The sequence below is a fragment of the Marmota monax genome, unplaced genomic scaffold, assembly GCF_021218885.2.
Source record: "Marmota monax isolate L192 unplaced genomic scaffold, Marmota_monax_Labrador192_F-V1.1 WCK01_AAM20220418_F8-fsc00318, whole genome shotgun sequence".
Taxonomy (NCBI): Eukaryota; Metazoa; Chordata; class Mammalia; order Rodentia; family Sciuridae; genus Marmota; species Marmota monax.
This window is the reverse complement of record NW_026692274.1, coordinates 13,055-27,458: the sequence shown is the minus strand read 5'-3', so window position 1 is coordinate 27,458 and position 14,404 is coordinate 13,055.

Here is a 14,404-nt window from a genome sequence, read left to right as displayed (position 1 = left end):
AGAACTAGGGATAAGTATAGGCCGAGAGTTAGAGTGAGTCTTAGGGCTAGGGTTAGTGTTAGAGTTGCAGATAGGGCTAAATTTGTGCTAGGATTAGGGTTAGGTTTATTGTTTGGCTTAAGCCTAGACTTAGGGTAAGGGTTAGGTTTAAATTTTGTTTAAGTGATGGCAAAAAGCAAGGTATAGAGGTAGGGTGAGGCTTACAATTAGCGTTATGGGTAGGGTTAGTGTTAGGGTTATGATTAAAGTGAGGTGTAGTGCTAGGATGAGGGCTACAGTTTTTTTTTTTTTTTTTTTTTTTTTTTTTTTTTTTTGGTTTAGGACTAGGATTAGGGCTAGGGCTAATTTCAGGTCCCAAATATTGGTTAAAGATAGTTTTAGGGTTAGGATTTTGTCTTCGTCTATGGTAAGTGTTAGGTGTAGTGTTATGTTCAAGTTTAGAGCTAGGGGTTTTATTAGGGTAAAATTCAGGTTTAGGGTTTGGGATAGGTTAAGGTTTAAAGTTAGGGCTTGAATTAGTCTTAGTGTTAGGGTTAGGGTAATGATAGGGTTAAGTTTAGGTTCTAGGTTCATGGTAATAGATTGGGTTAAGATTATGGTTCATGCCTAGAATTAGCATTAGGATTATAATTTTGGTTATGGTAATGTATAGAGTTAGAGACTGGTTTAGGGCTAGGTTTATAGTTACAAATAGAGCTAGGGTTAAAGCTAGGATTAGGGCAAAGTTTTGGATTAAGTTAGTAATGGGGTTATGGTTACAGCTAATATAAGCACTAGGGTGATGTTTAGGGCTACTTTTAGGGTTTTAGGGCTAGAGTTAGTGTTACGGTTAGGTTTAGGGTTAGGGTGATATTTAGAGTTAGTAGTGTTAGGGTCAGTGCTATGTTCATGGTTAGTTTAAGGGTTTGGCTTACAACTAATATTATGGCTAGGGTTATGGCTAGGTTTAAGGTTTTATTAGGGTAAGGTTAAGTATTAGGGTTAGAGGTATACCTAGGTTTTGTTTTAGGGCTAGGTCTAGGGTTAGGGCAAATTTTAGGATTAGTGTTTTGGTTTGGTCTAGTGTTAGGGTTTGGCTTAGTCTTCAGGTCAGGGCTCAATTTAGAGTTAAATTTTATCTAAGGTTAATGCTAGGGCAAAGGATAGGGCAAGGGTTAGGGCTAGGGTTAGAGTTATGGTAAGGGATAGGGTTAGAACGAGTGAAAGGTCTAATGTGAGAGTTTGAGTTAGTCTTAGGACTAGTGTTAGGGATAGGGCTAAATTAGGACTAAGATTAGGGCTAGGATTAGTGTAAGTGTTAGGCCTAGAATTTGGATTGGGATTGTAATTAAGGCTATGTTTAGGGCTAGGATAAGGGCTAGGGTTTGTGTGAGAGTTAGGGCTAGATTTATGGCTAGGGTTAATATCAGGTGCAGGATTACCGTTAAGGATATTATTAGAAAAAGGTTTATGGCTAGGTCTATTGTAAGGGTTAGGTATAGGGTAAGAGTCAGATTTAGATCTAGGGGAATTATTAGGGCCAGTGTCAGTGTTAGGGATTGGTTTATGTTTGAGTTTAGGGTTATGGCTCAAATTAGAGTTAGGCTTAGGCTTACGGTATAGATAGGGTTAGGTTTAGCATTCAGGTTAGGTTTAGGGTAATTGATAGTTTTGGAAATAGTGATAGGTTAGTCTTAGGGTTAGCATTAGGATAAGGGTTATGCTTAGGGTAATGGATACAGTTAGAGTTAAGGTTAGGGCTAGGGTTGTGGTTAGAATTAGGTGTTGGGTTAGGGTTAGGGTGAGGGTTAGGTTTAAGGTTAGGTTTAGGCTTGGATGAGGGTTTGTGTTAGGGCTAGGCCTAGGATTAAGGCTAAGACTAATGTCAGGTCTTCATTAAAGTTAAGGGTAGTTGTAGCCTTTGGTTTTGAATTGGTGTACTGTAAGGTTTAGGTTAAGAGTAATGGTCAGATTTAGTGGTAGGTGTATTATTACAGTCAGAGTCAGGATTAGGGATTGGTTTTGTTTAAGGTTTAGGATTAAGGCTCAAATTAGCATTAGGTTTAGAGTAATGGATATTGTTAGGGTTGGGGTTCAGGTTGGGTTTAATGTATTGAATATCCTTAGGGATACCCATATAGTTAGGTTTAGTCCTATTGTTAGCATTTGTTTTAGGCTTAAGTTTAGGGTAATACACAGGATTACAGCTAGGGTTATGGCTATGTTTATGTTTATTAATAGAGCTAGTGTTAGTGTTAGGGTTATGGTTAGGTCGAGGGTTATGGTTAGTTTTAGGGTAAGTGTTATGGTTGGAGATAGATTTAGGGCTAGGGCAAAGGTTAGGCTTATAGCAGGTCTAGGGTAAATGTTGGGGTTAGGGCTATGTTTAGCAATAGGGTTAGGGTTAGAGTTATGGTAATGGATAGATTTAGAGCTAGGGTTTGCTCAATGGTTACAGTTAAAATTAGGGTTAAATTTAGGGTTAGGGATAGGGCTATGTTAATGTTTAGGGTTAGGATTAGGTCTCAGTTTAGAGGTAGTGTTAGGCTTAGAGATATTTTATTCAAATTTCTTTGATACAATCCAGGATTCATCTTTAACAAACTCTAATGTGTTTCCCAGGTTTATGCCTTTTTATTTCAATAGTTTGGTGTCCCAAACAGTTAACATTTTCATTTTACTTTATTTTGAACTATATGAGTAAATGTAAATTGACCTGGAAATCAAACAGGGTTTATCCTAGCTGCTTGATACTGCACAGACACCCTCAATTCTTTGTGGGGACACTCTGGTAAGTTCATTGTGAGTTTTAGCCTAAGCTGAAGCATGCAAAAACAACTTTATCTGAGAGCTCTTTAGGAGAAAGCAGGGAATATGCATGCACTGAAATTCCTCCCATAATTATTTTGTCAGGTTTGTTTCATTCTGAGTAGGATTCATTATTTAGCTTGCCCCACAACGATCTCCAAGTGTGGGACTTCTGGATCAATGGTTCTCTAATCAGGTTAGTGTTAGTGTTAGGTTTGGCATTAGGCCTAGGGATAGATATAGTGTTAGGGTGAGAGTAAATTTTGTACAAATTTCTTTGATACTTGGAAGGAGTCAACTTTTACCTAGACTTATTATGCTCCTCACGTTTTGGCCTTCTCATTTCAATGGTTTGCTAAAAGGGACACTCTGTATTTTAAGGTTTTACTTCATATTGTCCTATATAGGTAAATGAAAATGGAGGTTGAACTCAAACTGGGTTGGTGCTAGCTGCTTGAAACTTCAAACACTTAATCAACTCCCTGTGGGAACTCTCTGTTTTTTTTTTCCTTTTAAAAGAAGCCCTAAGTTGAAAATGGCAAAAACAACTTTATCCAAGAGCCCTTTTTCAAAAAACAGAGAAATATGCATGAACTGAAATACCACCTCAATTATTTGGTCATATTTGTTTGATACTGCATAGGATTCATCTGATAGTTTAGTTCACTATTCTCCCCAAGTTTGGGATTTCTAGGATCAACAGTTTTTCAAACCGGTTAGTCTTTGTGTTAAGGATAGTGTTAGGGCTAATGTTAGAGCTAGTATTAGGGTTAGAGATAGTTGTGTTCAAATTTCTTTGATACTGGGCAGGATTAATTTTTTCCCTATCCTTATTATAATCCACGTGTTTCCGACTCCTAGGTTCAATGTTTCACTGTAAGGAAGAGTTTGTATTTTAAAGTTTCAGTTCATTTTGTCCTATACAGGTAAATGGAAATGGATCTGTAAATAAAACACCATTGGTGCTAGCTTCTTGAAACTTCACACTCTATCAATTCTCTGTGAGCAATCTCTAGTTTTTTCTTGTGACAGTAGGCCTATGCTGCAGCATGTAAAAACAACTTTATTCAGGAGTCCCTTAAGAGATAACAGGGAAATATGCATGTACTGATATACTCCATGAACATTTTGGACAGATTTCTTTGATACTGCATGGCACTCAACCCTTAGCTTGCCCAAGTAGGCTGCCTAAGTTTGGTTATTCTATGGTCAAAGTTTCATAAAAATGTTAGGTTAAGGGAACAGCTAGGGTTAGAGCTGGTGTTAGGGATAGAGTTAGTTTTATTCAAAATTCTTTGATACTTGGAAGGACTTATCTTTTAGCTAGGTTTACTCAGTTCCCCAGGTTTAGGCCTTCTCCATTCACAGGTTCACTGTAAGGAATATTTTGTATTTTAAGATTTCACTTCATTTTGACATATACGGGAATTTTAATGGAGTTGAAAATCAAACAGGGTTTGAGCTAGCTGCTTGAAACTTCACACACTCCATCAGTTCTCTGTATGGACTCTGGTATGTTCCTTGTAAAAGTAGGCCTATGCTTAAGCATGCAAAAACAACTTAATCCGAGAGCTCTTTAGGAGATAACAGGAAAATATGCATGTACTGAAATACCTCCCATAATTATTTGGTCAGATTTGTTTGATGTTGTGTAGCCCTAATACTAACACTAAACCTAACCCTAACTATAACCCTAACACTAACACTAACCCTAATCCTAACACTAACGCTAAAAGTAACACTAAATCTAACCCGAATGCTAACCCTACCACTAAGCCTAAATCTAACCCTAATGCTAACACTACCACTAAGCCTATCCCTAATGCTAAGCCTAACCCTAAACATAACACTAACTCTAACCATAATACTAATACTAAACATAAACATAACCCTAACCCTAACACTAACCCTAACACAAAATTTAAACCTAATATTAACCAAAACACTAAGGCTAAACCTAACACTAATCCTAAACCTAACCTAATGCTAACCCTAACACTAATCCTAACTCTAACCCAACCCTAAAACTAACACTAAACCTAACCCAAAATCTAACACAAACCCTAACCGTAACCTTAACCCTAACACTAACACTAAACCTAACCTTAAAGCTAATTCTAATTGTAATCCCAACCCTAACACTAATCACAACCCTGACACAAATGCTAATACTAACCATACAATAAACATAACCCTAACCCTAACTCTAAACCTAATATTAACACTAACACAATCCCTAACACAAACACTAATCCTAACACTAAACCTAACACTAAAACTAACCATATCCCTAACCCTAATCATAATTTTAACTTTAAACCTAAAAATAACCTAACCCTAACAAACAACATAAACCTTACCCTAAACCTAACCCTAACATGAAACCTAACTCTAACCCTAAACGTAAAACTAACACTAAACTTATCCGTACACCTAACCCTAACACTAACCCTAACCCTACAACTTACTCTAACACTAACCATAACCCTAACCCCAACCATAAACCTAAGCCTAACCCCACCCTAATACTAACATTAACCGTAACCATAATCATAAAAAGATCCCTAAACCGAAACCTAAAAATTACCATCATGCTAACCCTAACCCATACCCTAACACTAACACTAACTGCAACCCTAACTCTATCACTAATTCTAACCCTAACCATAACCCTAAACCTAACACTAAAACTAACCCAAAACATAACCTTAACCCTAAAACTAATCCTAACCCTAACTCTAAACCTAACCATAACCCTAACACTGCAATTAAACCTAACCTAAAATTTAAACCTAATCCTATTTGTATACCTAACATTAACCATAAACCAAACACTAACACTAAACCTAACCCTAACCCTAACGCTACCATAAACCCTAACCCAAACCCTTACCCTAACCCTAACAAAAACCTAACATTAACCCTAAACATAACCTTAACCCTAACACTAACCTCAACCCTAAACCTAACCCTAAACCTAACTCTAACACAAACTCTAACCCTAAAACTAATACTAACCCTAACCTTAACCCTAAACCTATCACTATACCTAACCATAGCTCTAACCCTAAACTAACCCTAACACTAAACCTAAACCTAACCATAAACCTAACACTAAAAATAACACTAACCCTAACCCTAACCAAAAACTAACACTAACCCTAACCTAACCCTAACACTAACCCTAATCCTAATCCAAAACCTAATGCTAATACTAACTTTAATCCTAATCCTAAACCTAATTCTAAAACTACCATAAACCCTAACCATAACACTAACCCTAACCCTAACCCTACTATTAACATTTACTCAATCCCTAAAACAAACACTAACCTTAATCCTAACCCAACCATAACACTAACCCTAACTGTATCCCTTACCTAATTCTAACTGTAACCCTAACCCAAAACCTCATACTAATTCTAACCTTAATCCTAATCTTAACCTTAACTCTAGCCCTACTATCAACCTTGACCTTAACCATAACTCTAAACCTAATGCAAACCCTAAACCAAACTCTGATATTAACACTAACCCAAACCCTACAACAAATATTGACCCTAACCATAATACTAACCCTAACCCTAATCCGAACACTAACTCTAAAAATAAACCTAACTGTAAACCTAACACTATCCCTAATCCTAACAAAAACTCTAACCCTTACCTGAACATGAAACCTAACACAAACCCTAAACGTAACATTAACCCTAACCCTAACCCTAACACTAATCCTAACACAAACCCTAACACTAACCCTAACCCTAACCCTAACACTAACCCTAACCCTAAAATTAACACTAACTCCAAATGTAACCATAACCCTAACCCCAACACTTACACAAATCTTAAACCTAACCCTAATACAAACCCTACCCCACCCCTAACACTACCACTAATCTTAACTCTATCTCTAACACTAACGCTGAGACTAACACTAATCCTATCCCTAACCCTAACACTAAACCTAACCCCAACCCTAACCCTATCACTAATAATAACCCGAAAAATAACCCTAAACTTATCACTAACCCTAAACCTAACCCTAATGTGAACACTAACCTAACCCTAAAGCTAATCCTAACCTAAGAGTAACACTAACACTAATCTTAAAAATAAATGCAAACTTAACACTAATCCTAACCCTAACCCTAACACTTAATGCAACATTAACCCTACCCAAAACCCTAACAGTAACACTAACCCTAAACCTAACCCTAATCCTAAGCATAACAGTAAAAATAAAACTAACCCTAACACTAACCATAAACCTATCGTTAACCATAACACTATCCATAACACTAAACTAACATTGAAACTAACCGTATTCCTAAATCTAATCATAATTTTAACCCTAACACTTATCCAAACAATAAAACTAAACCTAACCCTAAACCTAACCCTAAAACTAACCCTAAAACTCACCATAACCCTAACCCTAACACTAACCCTAACCCTATCCCTAAACCTAACCATTACCATAACTCTAACCCTAACCCTAACCCTAACACTAACACTAACGCTAACCCTAACACTAACACTAACACTAACCCTAAACCTAAACCTAACCCTAATTTGAACTGTAATCATAACACTTACACTACAACTAACCCTACAAGAAACCCTAAAACTAAGTCTAAAGCACACCCTAACCTAACCCTAACACTAACACTAACCTTAACCCTAACCCTAACCCAAACCTTAACAGTAATCCTAACCTTAAACCTAAACCTAACCCTAACCCTAAACCTTACACAAGCCCTCGTCCTAATGCTAACGCTAACCATAACACTAACCCTAAAACTAACCTAACCATAATACTGACCCTAAAACTTACCCTAATCATAACCCTAACCCTAAGCCTAACACTAATCCTAACACTAATTCTAAAACAAACACTAATACTAACCCTAACACTAACCCTAAACCTAACCATAAACTTACATCTAACCGTAACCCTAAACCTAACCCTAACACAAACCGTAAGACAAACCATAACCATAAACCTAACCCAACCCTAAACCTAAACACTACTGAACCCTAACCCTAAACATAACTCTAACAATAAAACCAAAGCTAAAACTAACCCTAACCCTAAAAATAAGCCTAACCTTATCCCTAACCATAACACTAACCCTATCCCTAATCCTAACCCTAAAACTAACAATAAACCCACCCCTAAACCTAACACTATACCAAACAATAACCATAACCCTAACACTAACACTAAACCTAACCCTAATATTAATACTAACACTAGCAGTAACCCTAACCCTAATCCTAACCCTAACACTAACCCTAAACCTATTATTAAAACAAAACATAAATATAACCTAAATGCTAAGACAAACCCAAAACCTAATCTTAACCCTAACCTTAACACTAACCCTAACAATAAATCTAACTCGAAATCAAATCCGAATCCTAACCCTAAACCTAAGACTAACCTAACCCTAACACTAAACCTACACTTACTGTAGTCCTAAGACTCACCCTAACGCTAAACCTAACCATAACCCTAACAATAACACTAATCCTAACCCTAACACTAACCCTGTCACTAAACCTAACCCTAATCCCATACCTAACACTAAACCTAACCCTGTCACTAACCCTAAGCTTAAACCTAACCCTTACATTAACAATTAACCTAACTGTAACTCTAACACTACCATAAATGAACACTACCACAAACCCTAACCTGAACCCTAACCCTAACCCTAACCCAAACCTAACACTAACCCTTACCATAACTTTAACCATAAACCTAACCCTAAACCTAACTCTAATACAAACTCTAACCCTAACCCTAATACTAACCTTAACCTCAACCCTAACCCTATCACTATCCCTAACCATAACCCTAACCATAACACTAACCCTAACACTAAACCTAAAGCTAACCATAACCCGAAGACTAAAAATAACACTAAACCTAACCCTAAACCTATCACTAACCCTTACCTAATCTAACCCTGACACTAACCCTAACACTGTACCTAAACCTAATTATAATGCTAACCCTAACATTAACCCTAACCTAACAGTAACACTATCCCTAACACTAAACATAAACATAAACTTAAAATTAACCCTAAAACTAACTATCCTAATACTAACCCTATCCCTAACTCTAACCCTTACACTAACCATAAAGATAACATTAACCTTAACTGTAACATTAACCCTATATCTAACCCTAACAGTAACCCTAAATCTATCCCTAACCCTAACACTATCCATAACCCTAACCCTAACTTTAACCCTAACACTAAAACTAAACCTAACCCTAAATCTAACCCTAAACGTAACACTCAGCATAAACTTGAATTTAACATGAAACCTAACCCTAACCCTAAGACTAACCTAACCCTATCCTTAACCATAACACTAACCCTAAATCTAACCCTTAATATAACTCTAACCCTAAACCTCACCTTAATCTTAACAATAACCCTAACCCTAAACCTAACCCTAATCTGAACTCTATCCCTAAAACTCATACTAACCCTAACCCTAACACAAACCATAACCCTAATCCTAAAACTAACCCCAACCTAACCCTAACACAAACCCTAATACTAAACCTAACCCTAAACCAAAAGCTAACCGTAGCACTAATACTAAACTTAACCCTAACTCTAACTGTAACACTAAAGCTAACTCTAACCCTCACCCTAAACATAACTGTAACACCAACCCTAACCCTAATCCTAACACAAACGCTAACCCAAACCATTACCCTAAACATAACGCAACCCTAACACTAACCCTTACCTAAACCTAACACTAAACCTAACTCTAACCATAAAAGTAACAATAGAACTAACCCTGACCCTAACACTAACCATAACCCTAACACTAACTCTAACCATAAGACTAAACATAACCGTAACACTTATCAAAACACTAACCCTAAACCTATCACTAAATCTAACATTATACCTAACCCTAACCTTAACCCTTACAGTGACACTAGCCCTAACACTAAACCTAAACCTAATACTAACACTATCCCTAACCCTAACACACACCCTAACACCAATCCTAACACTAAGCCTAACCCTAACACTCACCCTAAACCTTATCCTAACCGTAAACCTAAAACTAACCATAATCGTAACCCTAACTCAATACCTAAACAAAACCCTATCCCTAATTCTCTCACTAACCTAACCCTAAACCTAAACCTACACTAACCCTAACCCTAAGACTAATTCTAACCCTAAAACTAACCATAAGCCTAAAATTAACACTAATTTTGACCATAACACTAAAACTGTCACTAACGCTAACTCTAAACCTGAACCTAATACTAACAATAACCCTAACAAACACCCTAACCTTAACACTAACAATAACCGTAACCCTAATTCTTAATGAAAGACTAAATCTAACCTTAACATTAACACTAAAACTAACACAAACCATAATCCTACCCATAAAATAACTCTAATATTAACAAAAACCCCAACAGTATCCTGACCCTAACACTAACCCAAACCCTAACAGTAACCCTAACCGTAATCCTAACTTTACACTAACACTTACCCTAACATTAAACCCAAACCTATCACTAATCTTAAAACTACTCCTAAACCTAACACTAAACCTAACACTAAGACTAACCCTAAAACTAACTCTAACACTAACCCAAACCCTATCCCTAACACAAACAATAATCGTATATCTAACCCTTACCACAACTCTAATCCTAACCCTAACACTAAACCTAATTTTAACCCTAACACTAGCATTAACCAGAACTTTAACCCTAAACCCAATCTGAACTGTAACACTAACCCTAATGCTGACACAAATCTTAATACTAAGCCTAAAACTAAACCTAACCTCATCCTAACAGTAACCCTTATCCTAACTCTAACCAAAATCGTAACAATAAAATTAACCTTAAACCTGAACCTAACCCTAACCCTAAACCTTACCTTAAGCTAACCCTAAATCAAGCCCTAACCCTATCACTAACCCTATTTGTAAAACTAACCCTAACCCTAACACTAACCCTAAAACTTACCGTAACCCTAACCCTGACCCTTACCCTAACGCTAACCCTAACACTAATTCCTAACCTAAACCTAAAGTTAACCTTAACACTAACCCTAACCTAATCCTAACCCTATGCCTAACCCTAACTCTAACCCTAACCCTAACCCAAACACAAAGCCTAACCCAAACCATAACCCTAAACTTAACCCAACCCTAACCCTATCCCTTACCTAATCCTAACACGTACAATAACACTAACTGTAAAACAAAAGCTAAAACTAACCCCAAGCCTACCACTAACCCTAACCCTAACTCTAACCCTTAACCTAACACTAATTTTGTAACTCTAACCATAACCCTAAAACTAACTCTAATTCTATCCCTAACTCTAACACTATACCTAAACCAAACAGTAACCCTGACACTAACACTAACCTTATCCGTAACCCTAATATGAAACCTATACCTATCACTAACCCTAACCCTATCACTAACCTAACGCTAATAGTAAACCTACAATAACCCTCACATAAAAACTAAACACAAACCTAATACTAAACATAACCCTAACACTAACATTAATCCTAACCCTAACACTAAACCTATTCATATCCCTAACCCTATCCATAAACCTAATTCTAATCCTAACCCTAAACCTAACACTAACACTAACCCTAAACATAACCCTAAACCTAACACTAAAGAGAACCCCAATCCTAACCCTAACATTAACCCTAACACAAAACCTAACCCTAACCCTAAATGCAACTCTAAACCTAATCTTAACCCTAACAGAAACCCTAACAAAAACCATAAGCCAAATCCTAAATTAACCCTAACCCTAACACTTATGTAACCCTAAACCTAACCGTAACACTAATCCTAACCAAAACCCTAACTCTATCACTAAGCCTAAGCCTAACCCTAACCCTAAACTTAATACTAACTCTAATCCTAACCCTAAGCCTAACACTAACATTAACCCTAACTCTAACCCTAAATAAAACAGTAACCCTAACCCTAACCGTAATACCAACACAAACCCTAACCCTAACAATAAGCTAACCCTAATTTTAAGACAAACCCTAATCCTAACACAGTCCCTAACACGAAACCTAAACCTAACCCTACCAATAAGCCTAACCCTAACCTAAAACCTAAATTTAACCCTAACACTAAACTTAACACTAACCCTAACCCTAAAACTAAGCCAAAAACCAGCCCTGAACCTAACCATCACCCTAAACCAAACACAAGCCCTAACCCTAACAATAACATGAACACTAACCACAACCGTAACCCTAACTTTAACCCTATCACTAAACATAAGCCTAAACCTAAACCTAACATTAACCCTGTAAAGGTCGGGTGAGCGTCGGAGGAAGAGACAACCAAGAGATGTCTCATGCAACAGCAAAGGGTTTATTGGGGGTCCAGCATGCTGGGGCTCAGCGCTCACTTGAATAGAGCAAAGAGCCCTGAGAATAGCTTAAGCAGAGCTTATATACTTTCCTTGGAGAGGGCAGGTAGGGAAGTTCATTGACGGGTCAGAGCGAGTGGGCAGGGAGTACATTCTGCAGTTTGGCAGTTGGGGACAGCACACTCTGGGAACAAGATTAGCAAACAGTTCTCAAGATTATTAACCTTTCAAAGCTAAACCTACTCCTCAACCTAACACTAACCATAAACCTATCCCTATCCCTAACATTAAACCTAAAGCTAAACCTTACCCCAATTCTAACCATAACCCTAACACGAAACCTTACCATAAACGTAATCATAACATTAGCATTAACACTAAACCTAACCCTAACCTGAATCCAAACTGTAACCCTAACCCTAATACTAACCCTAACCCTAACACAAATGCTATCACTAAGCCTAAAAGTAACCCTAACCTACCCTAACCCTAACCCAAACCCTAACACTAATCCTAAACTTCAACCTAAATCTAACCCTAACCCTAAACCTTACCTAACTCTAACGCTAAACCAAGCACTGTCCATATCCCTAACACTAACCCTAACACTAACCGTAAAATTTACCCTACCTCTAACCCTGACACTTACCCTAATGGTAACCCTAACACTAATTCTAAATCTAACTCTAATGCTTATCCTAACACTAAAACTATACCTAACCCTAACACTAAACAGAACCCTAAAACTAACCCTAACCGTAATCCTAACGCTAAACATAACTCCAACACTAATTCTAACACTAACCCTAAACCTGTTCTTAAATTTAACACTATACCTAAACCTAACCATAACCCTTACAGTAACACTAACCCTAACACTAAACCTAAATCTAATACTAACCCTATCCTTCACCCTAACACTAATCCTAATACTAAGCCTAAACCTAACACTAATTCTAAACCTAATCCTAACCCTAAACCTAAAACTAACCCTAATCGTAACACTAACTCGAAACATAAACCGAACCCTAACCCTAATTCTCTCACTAACCTAACCCTAACCCTAAACCTCACCTAACCCTAAACATAAGACTAATCCTAACCCTTAAACTAAACATAACCCTAACACTAACACTAATTTTAACCCTAACACTAAACCTGTCACTAACCCTAACCGTTAACAAAAACTTAATACTAACCATAACACTAACACAAACACTAAACCAAGTCATAACCCTAAACCTAACCCAACCTTAAACATATCCCTTACCTTACCACACCTTAACACTAACATTAACCATAACACTGAAGCTAAAACTAAACCCAACCCTTACACTAATCCTAAACCTAATTCTAACCCTAACCATAACACTAATCATAACTCAAACCCTAACCTTAAAACTAAGCCAAACCTATCCCTAGCTCTAACACTATACCTAAACCTAACTCTAACACTAACACTAACCTTAACTGTTACCCTAACAAGAAACCTATACCGAACACTAACCCTAGCTCTCATATTAACCTAACCCTAACCCTAAATTTACACTAAGCCTAACCCTAAAAGTATCCAAAATCCTAAACCTAAACATAACTCCATCACTACTATAATTCTAACCCTAAAACTAACACTATCCCTATCACTAACTGTATCCCTAAACCTAACTCTAATTCTAATTCTAACCCTAACACTAACATTAACATAACATAAACTTAACCCTAAACCTAACACTAAAACAAAACCTAAACCTAACGCTAACACTAAACCTAACATGGATCCTAATCTTTACCCTAACCCTAAGGTAACCCAAACAAAAACCCTAATCAAAACCATAACCCTAACCCTAAATTTACCCTAATTCTAAACCTTACCTACACCTATCTGTAACCCTAACATTATCCCTAATAAAAACCCTAATTCTATCACTAAACATAAGCCTCACCATAACCCTAAACCTAATACTAAGGTTTATCCTAACTATAACCCTAACCCTAACACTAACATTAACCCGAACTCTAACCCTAAATGAAACACTAACCCTAACCATAACCATAGCCATAACACTAATCCAAACGCTAAACCTAACACTAAGCTAACCCTAATCTTAACAGAAACACTAACCCTAACACTGTCCCTAACACTAACTCTAACAATAAACCTAACAATTAACCATAATTCTAACCCTAAAC